The sequence below is a fragment of the Carya illinoinensis genome, chromosome 9 (assembly GCF_018687715.1).
Source record: "Carya illinoinensis cultivar Pawnee chromosome 9, C.illinoinensisPawnee_v1, whole genome shotgun sequence".
Lineage (NCBI taxonomy): Eukaryota > Viridiplantae > Streptophyta > Magnoliopsida > Fagales > Juglandaceae > Carya > Carya illinoinensis.
The window spans coordinates 32,758,752-32,770,710 of NC_056760.1; the positions used below are offsets into that span (position 1 = coordinate 32,758,752).

Below are 11,959 nucleotides of genomic sequence, written 5' to 3' on the forward strand. Positions count from 1 at the left end.
AATTTTCTTGTGCCATATGTTGACCTTGGGGTGTGGATTGAGGCTGAGAAGGGAACTTGCCACGCTCATTCACACTCAAGTAGCTCATCATCTTGGATACATGGCTTTTTATCTCCTTGTTTTCTTCAACAACCTGCGTAATCAAAGATTCAAAATTTTGATTAGTTTTACCCTATGCCTCAATAAAAGCATGTAAAGTATCTTCTAAGGAGTTCCTAGAAAAAGAAGATGCATGATATGATCTAGGGGGTTGTGTAGGCGGTTAGTTTTCAAACTTCCAGCAAAAGTTTGGGTGATTTCTCCAACCATAATTGTATGTGTCTGAGTAGGGTGAAAATGGTTTTTTATACATGCCAAGAGAATTGCAATGTTCCTCATACACTACTCTCATCTCAGCAAGTGTTAGGCAATCTTGTGCAAGATGATCTACTCCCTAACAAATAAAACAAAGTTTAGATGCATCAACTTGGGGAATAATATGAGCTGCCATAGTTTCCTTCGTCTTCAATGCCTCTAACTCTCTAGTTAGGCCGTCCATCCTTGCCTTCAAGTTATCTTCTTCTTTGAGATGATAGATGCCTCCAGTAGAATGAGTTTGATTGGAGCGTGCTCGATTGGTATTGTCAAAAGCTTTTGGTTCTATCCAATTGTGAGCTATTTCTACAAGTTCATTCAAATACTCTATTGTCTCATCTGGGTCCTTATGCAAAAACTCACCATTACATATCATTTCAACAAATTGATGCTCTCTAGGAGTGAGACCTTCATAAAAATAGGTAACTAGACACCAACTTTCATAATCATGATGGGGACACAAGGTAAGTAACTCTTTAAAACGTTCCCAAGCTTGATACAAAGTTTCACTATACTTTTGTGTAAAATTTGAGACTTTCCTTTTCAAAGTATTAGTATTATGATGAGGAAAGTGTTTATTGAAAAAAAATTTGGGTCATCTCAACCCATGACCCAATCGACCGTGGTCTCAATGAATACATCCAACTCTTTGCCTTATCCTTTAGTGAGAAAGGAAAGAACTTAAGTTGAACAACATCTACAGTGCCAGGTTGACCATGAAATGTAGCACAACCTCTTCAAACTCCCTAATATGCACATATGGATTTTCATTCTCTAAACCATGAAAAGTAGGGAGAAGTTGTATTATACCTGGTTTGAAATCCATTGGAGGAATATTTTGTGGAAATATAATGCATGATGGTGTTGCTATACGTGTAGGGTGAAGGTACTCATATAGAGTCCTAGGTTGATCTTCGTGCCCACTCACTTTTTCAAGACAAGGTGGATTATCAAACAAATGATTAGAAAAATTAGACTTTGACTCTAACTCCGACACAAGTCTACAAGCAAACTGAACCAAGGTGTCTCTATACTTGTGCATGCAAGGTAGAGAAAAACAAAACACTAAAAAAAAACTACAAAAAGAAAAAGAAAATAAAATAAAGATGCAACAAGCTAAAAGAGGGAATGAAGTTACCGCTTTTACTAACTGCTAAAAAGAAAAACTATCTAGCAATTCTTCTACCATCTCCCCGGCAATGGCGCCAAAATTTGATTGCGCCCAAAGAATAATGCAGTAGTTGTAGCATAGTTTTAGAGTGTCGATTCCACAGGGAGACAAATTAAAAGAATAGCAGAAGGAATAAAGAAACTAAAGAAAAATATTAAATGATTAATAGAGAACAAAAATTAAATTTAAATGTAAATTAAAGTGAAGCAAAGTTACTAATGGAAGAAGTACTCAAATTTAATGAACAGCAGAGCGTCGAGAATGCCTTGCACAAATTCACTATTTTAATTATTCTTAATTCATTGAATAACTCAATTGGAAACTCTATTCCCAAAATTTTCAATCGGAAGGTATATATTTATAAACCAAAATAAAACTAAATGTAACCCTTTGAAAAAGCATTCACCACTTTTAAAATACGTAAATTATTATCCCTATTGAGAAAATCCTACTATGATAATATACTCAGGGAGCGATATTCCAGCAAAGAACTAAATCAATATAGATAAATAATTCATCAATTTACCTTTGATAAGTTCAAACGTTCAATGAAGAACAAGAGGAGATAAACTCAACTTATAATGAATAAAATTCATCAATTTCATAAACTTTCATATTGTCTGTTAAATTGAGGCTATAAAGAGTATTTAAACTAAAACCTCACAAAACCATGGGTAAAATAAAGCCCCCATCTTCCAAAAATGCCCCTCAATAAATAGTGTCGCAACTACAGGACCGTGCTACAGTAACTCGACTACAGTAACCCTCTTGAAACCCTAGTTCAACAAAATAATAACTTTCCCAACATGTCCTTAAGTCCTTCTCATAATAAACCTAATTATTCTAAACTAATATAATAAGTCCTTTAAATGAATTAAACAAGTTAAAAGCCTTAAATTGCCCAAAGCCTTTGAGTCGTTGTTGCCATCTTCCATAGTTTGTATCAAATTAATCAAAACTGGATCTTCATCCTTCAAGCCCATCTTAAATGTTGGGCTCTTGCTAGACCCATCCCAAGTGGATAGCATCAATCCTTGCATTACTTCCTTGCTCTTCTTAACTCTCGATCTTGTGATTGACTCATCTGAAACTTGCAATGGATCTTTATGACTAGGTCCAGCTTGGAGCCAATAAAGTTACTTTCTAGGATGAGATCTTGTATACCTTGGTGAACACAAAGTTGCAAGCCTCTGAACATTGCCAATAATTCAATCTCAAATGGGTCACACACTTCATTTTTCTTTTTGCATGCTTCCTTACTCGCATCCCCTTTGTGATATCTTAAAATTTCTCCCACTCTAGCTCTATGTTGATCTTGAAAGATTTCTCCATCAACATTAAGTTTAAAAGTACCTTCATTAGGATGAACACATCAACACTGTTTTTTGTATTTCTTCTTCTTTTAAACCTTGGCTTCCTTATCAGCAATGATAAAGTATAATCAACAACCTGATCCATAATTAGAGTTTTGTTCTAATAAATTCTTTGATTTCTTCTGTACCCCAAGCGCCAAGAAATCAAGAAAAATTTTCCCAAGTCCTCTCAACTACCTTCTGTTCCAACTTATCTTGCTATATCAGCAAAGTTTTTGTGGTTATTTGAGAAATTCAGAAAATGAATGTGCTTAGCCCATATCTCCTTTTCAATTGAGCAGAAAAGCAGTGCGTGAACAAGGTCTTCATTATCTGTATCATAGAAAATACAACATTCCTCATTAATAATGTTTTTCTTTAACAAATTATGCTTTGTGGGTAAGCCATCTTTGCAAGCTCTCCAAGAAAATACTTTCATCTTATTAGGCATCTGTAACCTCCACAATTCTTTCCAAATACTTTTCTACTGAGTTGAGTTAGAGCTTTCTCCTCTCATATTGCCTTTGTCAATCTCTCTGAGTAGTCTATAGGCACTCTGTGACTCCCCAACCTTTGCTTGGGATGGAATGGAGACTTGGAGTGTTAATACATGTAACACAAGGTTACATACCTGCATTCATGATAGATAATATGCAATACATCCTAGTATGAAACTAGCAATATGCAATAATTGCAGCAGAAATAAGAGTGACAAAAATAATTGATGCTAGAATGAACTAAACATCCCAATGATTTATAAACCATAAATAGTTACTTCCCCACTTAAGAGGTCCACTTGAGTACAGCAAAATGTGGGAGATAGAATCTCCCTAAAATAAAATATACATAATCAAACTAACTCTCGCATCCACACTGTAGTATATAGAGACATTGATATGGAAGTTAAAATCAAGTTGAGCCTTCTCTCCAAAGCAAGCTTCTCTTCCACCATTTGAAGCCAACGGTTCATCTTGTTCTTCGAATGCTGCAAGTCCTGACATAACTTCTACCATTTGGGGGGAATGGTAGTCAGTCCACGAGAGGGAGATTTACTTGAAATCTCAGTAAGTTAAACAACCAACTTGCACATAGATAATATATGTATGATTAATAATAAACATGAGATGCATACTATGTAAAAAAATTCATATTTGTCTCTGTGAGTACCCGAACTTTGTCAAGTGCCCGTTTCTTTTTATTATTTTATTTTATTTAGAAATGTCTCTTAATATTTTAGAGTGAGAGATGAATAAGCTAAGTGTTGGAAGGAAAAGCCCATTAGCAGGTATTATTCTTGGACCTTAAGGACACTAAGTTTAGAAAGCTATAAGGGAGGAGAGAAGAAGACAAGCCCAATAAGGCCCATGTGGGATTCAGCCAACAAGGTTAAGCATTAGGATTGGAAGACCCAAAATGTTTTGTGACGCCCCCAGATTTCGTTTAGTATTTGACAGACATCCAAAGCGTCGAGACATGCAACACAAGGTTACGTATCCCCATTCATGACATATAAGATACAATGTTCCTAACATGCAACAAGTATTATACAATATTCGCAGCAGATAATTTTTTTTTTTAGCAATACTATGCACTAAACTTATAATATCCCAAATAGTTAAATCGTAATCCAAGCATACTTAGTAGAAATAAAAATCCAAGATTTCAGTGCGTTCGTCAGAAGACAATAATCTCAAAAACATGGGAGGCTAGACTTCATATTTATATTACCAAAATATACTATTGAGAAAGTTTGTCGAATAACTCATGTAACTCGACTAACGAGACCAGAATACTGTCAAAAAACTAGGGACGTTGTAAGCTCCGCGTCGTGTCTACGGTGTCTAGTCAACCTCCTTCAGTCTACCAATGTCCACTCCCTACTCTGATCCTGACACATTGCCTACCATTTGGGGGGAATGGTAGTTGGGACTACCACGGTGAGATTTGATTTCAAATCTCAGTAAGTTAACTGGAAACTCCCACACAGGTTAATGATGCATGCATGGCAATAAAAGCATGAATGCATAATTTTTTATCGCCATGCATGCATCATTAAAGTCATAAGCAAGCATAGCATAACTTGACATATAGCATGTCATAATTGACATAACCTGAACTGAAACATAAACTGAACTTGACTTGACATGACATGAACTTGAACTTAAAATATAACATGGGCTAGCAACATAACATGAACGTGAACTTGAAACATAACATGGACTTGAATCTTAGCAAGAATGGGAACATACATAACATAAACATGAACTTGAATTTAACATAAACCTAAGCATAACATGACATAAACGTGAACTTGAACATAACATGTACATGAATATAACATGACGTGAACGTGAACTTGAAACATAACGTGAACATGAACATAACATAACATGAACATGAGCTTGAACATAACATAAACGTGAACATAACATGATATGAACATGAACTTGAAACTTAACGTGAACATGAACATAACATAACATAACATGAACTTGATCTGAAACTTATTCTTATCTCATGGGGTCTCCATGATTGCTTATTCTTATCTCTTGGGGTTACCATGATTGCTTATTCTTAACTTCTTGACATGAACTTGGAATCTTGTTCAATAGAGTTAATTAATAACATGACCATATGGGTGCTACACGGGTCCCCTTGAGCCGTGTGTCCCTGACGATTACCGCATCACAACACAAGTATATACACCAGCTGTGAGTGCGTTAATACGTACTCCATAGTTATTGTGGCCCCACGTATTCTACGTGTCACAATTGCTGTGTCTCACGTAGTGTATGCTCCACAGTTGTTATGACCCCATGAATTGCTTGTGCCACACTTGCTGGGAATACACATAAAATAAAATATGGAACCTTCGGCGTTAGTGCCTAGCGCACTCCGTTGACCAGCTAATTAGGCCCCATTCGCAACCTGTTGACTATACTTCATTAACCCAGGAAGTTTCACACCTATTTAGACACTCCAGCGTGAACAAAAGAGTTCCACTAGGATATTACCTCATCCTAGCACTTAGGGTCGTGATTGACATGGATAACTTAACATAAACATGATTTGAAACTTGACTTAACATAAAATTGATCTGACTTCTTTACTTAATATGACATACTTGCAATAGTGAATATTACATGATATGAAATGCATGTAATATACGGCATACTTATAACATATAGCAATACATGATAGAATAGATTGTGTAACAGATAAATATTCGTGACAGAATAAATCATGCATAACATATAAACATGTAATGACTAGTGGCACGTTTGTGGTGTTGCTGTGTTAGAAATCCAATCCCCCGTGCATCCTAGCCACTGTTAGCACCATCAAGAGCCACCCATTTAACGAAAAACCACCCAGCCGTTGTCCCCTATTTTAGCAACCAAAAACAGAGCAATCCACTTACACTAGCTCCTTCATGCCGGTTGTCTCAGCCGCAAATAGCTAGCTGCCAAGCTCACCACTGTAGACCTCTGCCCAACCCGTTGGTCCACTGCACACCATCTCTAGCTCACAGTGAGCTTCGTTGTCTCTCACACCAAGATCTCTCTCTCTCTCTCTCTCTCTCTCTCTCTCTCTCTCTCTCTCACACACACACACACACACACACACACGTTCTCATGCTCTCTCTCTCGCTCATCACTCACTTTCTCTGTTGTGATCGATAGTCGATCTCTCTCTCGGTTTCCCTTCAGGTCGGGATTTGTTTCACATCTTTGTGCAACCGTAGCAGCCTAGCTTCCAACCGCCAGTTTCCTTCTTCTTTGTAAGTAGCCGCACTAGCTTTTTATTCTAGCTTTTTGTCTTGTATTGTGTTATGGTGCTTAGGGCTTTAAGTTTGTGAAAGTGTAGATTATAATTACTTGTTTACCACTAAGGCTCACTGTAAAACTCAATGTTTTATTCAAGTTTTGATGCAAACCGTATGTTTTGAGTGGATTTGTTTTACATAAGTAATTTCAAGGATGCCCTTTAAACCTTGTTGTATAACCCCTTTCCGTATGGCCTTTTGAAGTATTTTATGTGTTTTCCAGTTGGTCCTTTACGTGTGGTAAGGAGGTTTAGTTTTCCAAAATTACAATTTTGTCCTCAGTTTTAAAACATGATATTTTAAGGATTTGTTTAAGTGGGTTTGTTTTTTTTTACTTGGTTCTAATTTATATATATTTTTTAGTGTGTTTCATTAAGTGATTTTGAAGTAAAATATTTTTGCGTTAGTTCGTGCTCTAAATTATTTGAATGACTTTTCATTTTTTTTTTTTAAACTGATTGGATTTTAATTTATTTTAAATAAACCTTGTGAATAAGTGAGAATTGGTTAAGGAAATATTAAGTGGATAATTGATGGTTTTGGAAAATGATGGTATTTTAGGAATTACGAGGATTTTATGTTTTGAGGATTTAGAATAGGTTAATTAAGCATTTCGGGTTTAAGTATTGAAATATGTGCTGTACCAGAAATTTATGAGAATCACGTCACTATTTTATAGGTGACGATTGATTTTTGTTCAGTACTATTGAGGAGAAATTCTAAAAAGCTAAGAAGACCAAGCAAGCGGGGTTCCTATGCTAGATTTTGCATAAAAGAAATGAACTGAGATTAATTTTGGAAAATATGCATGTTTTGTTATGAAAATAATTTTGAAACAATCTTAGTTATTTATCTGCATTACTCATGAAATTCTGTATAAGAATAAAGTATTTTCTAGCATGACTGGTGTAGATATGAGCTATTTTGGCATTTTATTTTTGAATTGTGCAAAAGAGATCGAATATGAAATTTTGTGCATAAATTATATTTTTGTGATCTGATTCTATTATGTTCTGAAAATGTTTTGTACTCTAATATGATATGATATGATTTCTGAAAACCTTTAGCATGACACTCTGTTTCTGTTATGTTCTAATCTTACTATTAGTGTAAAACTGTGGCCTCTGTTCGAGTTGGTACCAACTTTTCTATTTTTGGTGCACCCACTTTGCAAGCAAAGTGGTTTTCTGCGTGGTCCTTTTTGTGTGCACACTCGGGGCTCCGAGAATAATAAGGGAAAGTTTCACATTCTGTTTCTGCTCGGTTGGCCGCTTGGGTTTGCACAACCCTTCCACAGGGATGAAACATGGAATTTTGTTCTGATGTGATGTTTCAGTTATGCTGTGCTGAAGGAACTTTGAATAAGAATATTTTCTGAAACTTTTGCTCTGATATTTTTTATTATATTGTTCTGATTTTGTATTTTGAAAGTGAAACTATTTTGTGTTGCATTTTGAACTTTGTAAATGCTCATGTTTACACACTAGTATATGTTCTTTACTTACTGAGTTGTTGATAACTCACCCCTTAGTTTCACAATATTTTTCAAATGATATTGATGACCCAGTTGGGAGTCGGGATTTGAAATTGGAACTTGGCTTGCTATGGATAGAGAGCCAAGTACCTAAGGATACCAATATATTCAGAAGAGTTTGATTTGAGTGTTTGGAGTTCTTTATGTCATTTGGATTTATTGAGACTTATTTAAATTTTCAGTCTATTATGTTAAGGTCACTAGAAGCTTGTGGAGACAAGGATTTATGTTAATTGATCTTTCCATTTCATGACTTTATAGAGGATTTTATTTTATTACGTTGATAAAGAAGAATTTTTGTCCAATTTGAAATCTTTGGGGATTTCTTTGTATTGGGAGACCCGATTATAGGTGACAGGTGGTAATTTTTCGACCCTCCCGGATACAAGGCGTTACAACTCATGTTCACACTACGTCTTTGCCTACAAACATTGTAGCCTAATGCATTGGTATCATAACATATCATCATAACATAATATCATAAGATATGCACTAGGGTGTAAAAAAAACCGGTGAAGGGGTAAATCGAACCGTATCAGTGGGTTAGGTCCGATACTGAGTTTGGTTTGATCTAGTACTAGTTTTTCTTTTTCTAAAACTAGACAAGATTGGATCAGACTGATTCATATATAGATATTTCTTAATTTTTTATATTGTATATAATTTTTATATATAATATATAATTATATATAAAATAATTTTGTATTATATGATAACTTGCTAATTAATATAATATTGAATTTTAAAGTCTTATATCACTATAGTTTATTGTATTAATAGTTATACTAATATTATATAGTGCATATTAATAGTTATACTAATACTACAACACCATATACTATAATATACTATAATCTACTTTATTATATATATATTATATAATATAGTATATAGTATATTAAAACTGAAAAACAAGACCAAACTAGATTGGAAATCAATAAAATCAGAGTACCGGTTTAGGAGAGTAACTGGTGCGTAATCGGTTTTAAAAAATGTAAAACTAGTGACACTCTAATATGCACCTACCAGCATTAGGTGCCATATATGACTCAATTTCGACATTCTTTAAAAAGAATCTATTCATAGCCTGTTGACGGTTCTTTATCAACCTAGGTGTTACCACTCAATTCTTACTCACTCCATAGTGGACAAAGGAGTTTTACTAGGATAATTCTCCATCCTTGTGATGACCCCAAATCCCACGTACGGACACGTGGAAAATGAGACGTCAGGATGATGACAACACGGGTCACCACCCTATCGCTAAGTGCCAAGTGTGTGTACATGCAACAAGTGTACAATAAAAACACGCAGCGGATAATAAAAGTCTTATAACTAAGTACCATAATTTTTTGTTTAATACAAACCCGATTAAAACATACATAATAAAATATTACAAGTCTCAATATAGTTTTGAAACCATAATACAAGACATAAAAACTCCAAATCAAAACTCTGGCGGAGCCGCCTCCTCGGGCTCAGCCTCCTCCTCGTCCTTGACATCTGCATCAAAATCTACGATACCAAAATGGTGTCGCAGGTAAGTAATAATCCGAAAGCCACAAGATAAAAAAATATATCCATGCCACAACAATATGCATGAACATGATGCCATATGCCTATGTCCCAAAATCCACATTTTTCACGCACGCCAAAAATCCCATTTTGGCCCAAAACATTTCCTTTAAACATAGCCTCGTCATTATCCTAGATAATGGCCCAAAAACCAAACTATCAGAGCATTGTAGACAGGAATCGCAGGCGGGACTCTACCACCATCCCTGCTCACCACCATCTCTATGCGTGCACCGTAGGTGGGAATCACAGGCGGGATTTTACCACTATCCCTACTTACCACCATCCCTACGCCACATGCACCGTAGGTGGGAATCACAGGCTGGACTCTACCACCATCCCTGCTCACCACCATCCCTACACGTGCCTCTGACTCAAACCAGTCAATCCAATCGTTCACATATACCAAAAAACATTTCTCACTTGAAAGCCCAGTTTTCAAGTTCCAACACATGTACATACATGCAATTACACGAAAAATCTAATTTTCCTTTTTAAACATGAACATGTATGCACTATGCAATGCAGACATTAAGACAAAAAATATCCAATAAATCTCAACATCAATCAAACATAACTAACTCCATCCTCAAATCCATCCGACCCCCGACTCCTCAGACTCAGTCTGGAATAACCAACCAGTAACAATTTATTGTTAAAGCAAAATATATTTAAATCTAAAATAGAGTTTGGAAAATACTTACAGCGCTATATGATAATACGTAACAGTGGAAAATACACTGTGGCCGTGGGTTGTAAAATACCCGCTTTTGAACGGGGACAAACCAAGACTTGAAATTGATGGGGAATGGCCTAGAGGTATTTATGAAGCTAGTGGAAGTGAGAGTTGGCCGTGGGTGGCGGTGGAAATGGCAGTGAAAAGTGGGTTGGTTGAGCTTCACCGATGACAGATTGGAGCTAGGGTTGGGTGGGTTAGGTAGCTGGGATGTCAGTGATGATGTGGTGAAGAAGTGGTGGCCAACAACGGAGGCACGGAGGCGCAGGGAGCACAAAACCGTGCGACTTGGGTGGTGTTCGTGGTGGTTAACGACGGCATTTGGGGGGGGGGGGCTGAAAATGGAGGGGTGAGGTTGCCGGTGGGTGGGGAAGAAAATGGAAGCAACGGTGACGGCAACGGGTGGCGCACGATGGAGCTGGAAGGAAAGGGTGTCGCGACTTCCAGCCGTGCGTGGCGGCTAACGGCTGCACGGGTTGGCCTGAAAATTGAGGGAGGTGATCACCAGCCGAAGGGGAGTCGACCGATGAGGGCAGTACACTGCACAATGGGCTGATTGCGGCGGTCTGGGTGGCAAGAAAAAAGGACGGAGAGGGAGGGGGAGGGGGAAGGGGCTGGGTCGCACGGGAGAGAAGCAGGGAAAAAGAAAGGAAAAAGAAAGAAAAGGAAGAATAAGGAAAGAAGAAAAAGAGAAAAGAAAAAGAAGAGAAAAAGAAAAAGGGAAAAAGAAAAAAGGAAAAGAAAGAAGTGAGATCTAGAAATTGATCCAACGAAAACAATCTTAAAAATTATAAAACGACTAAATTAATTTAAACACCACATCAAGGTAAAATATAATAAATAACTAGTAAAAACTAACAACTAAATTTTAAATCAAAAAACAACCTAAAATAAATTACACAGCAATTTAAAATCAAAACGATAATTAATATTAAGAAAGCTCCACAAAACAAATATTACAACTAAATAAATCCAATTAAAATACAATAATTTAAAAAAAAGAACTAATATTTTAATTAAATTAAAATACTCCTTCAGTGAAAATATACGTAAAAACGGGATGTCACAATCCTAACCTTTGGGGTAGTGACAGAATTTATTTTCATGCAATGCTTGAAAAATGTATTTCACGACATGTGCATATATAGTAAGTTTCATGAAAAATGACATTTATATATGCAATATGCTAAAATGGTGAAAATTTCGCCTGTCATGTAAGCAAGTAATAAAATGCTGAATGATGTATCAGATAATTTTTCATCGTTAAAATGACATTTATAATATGAATGTGGTGCGTATACAAGAATCATAAACAAATTATCTAAGAGTAAATTAAAAGCAAACTTACAAACTTTCCAGATGTTAGGAAATTGGTGTGGTTGTAATAAGACTTATTCTAAGTTAGGAATTG

General features: G+C 36.1%; 1 non-coding gene across 1 annotated transcript; it reads left to right on the forward strand.

Annotated features, from left to right (window-relative positions):
- The first annotated feature begins 798 nt into the window (after positions 1–798).
- Positions 799–904, forward strand: LOC122277933. Its single transcript, XR_006229236.1, has one exon. It is a non-coding gene; the product is annotated as a small nucleolar RNA R71 (small nucleolar RNA).
- The last annotated feature ends 11,055 nt before the right edge of the window (positions 905–11,959 follow it).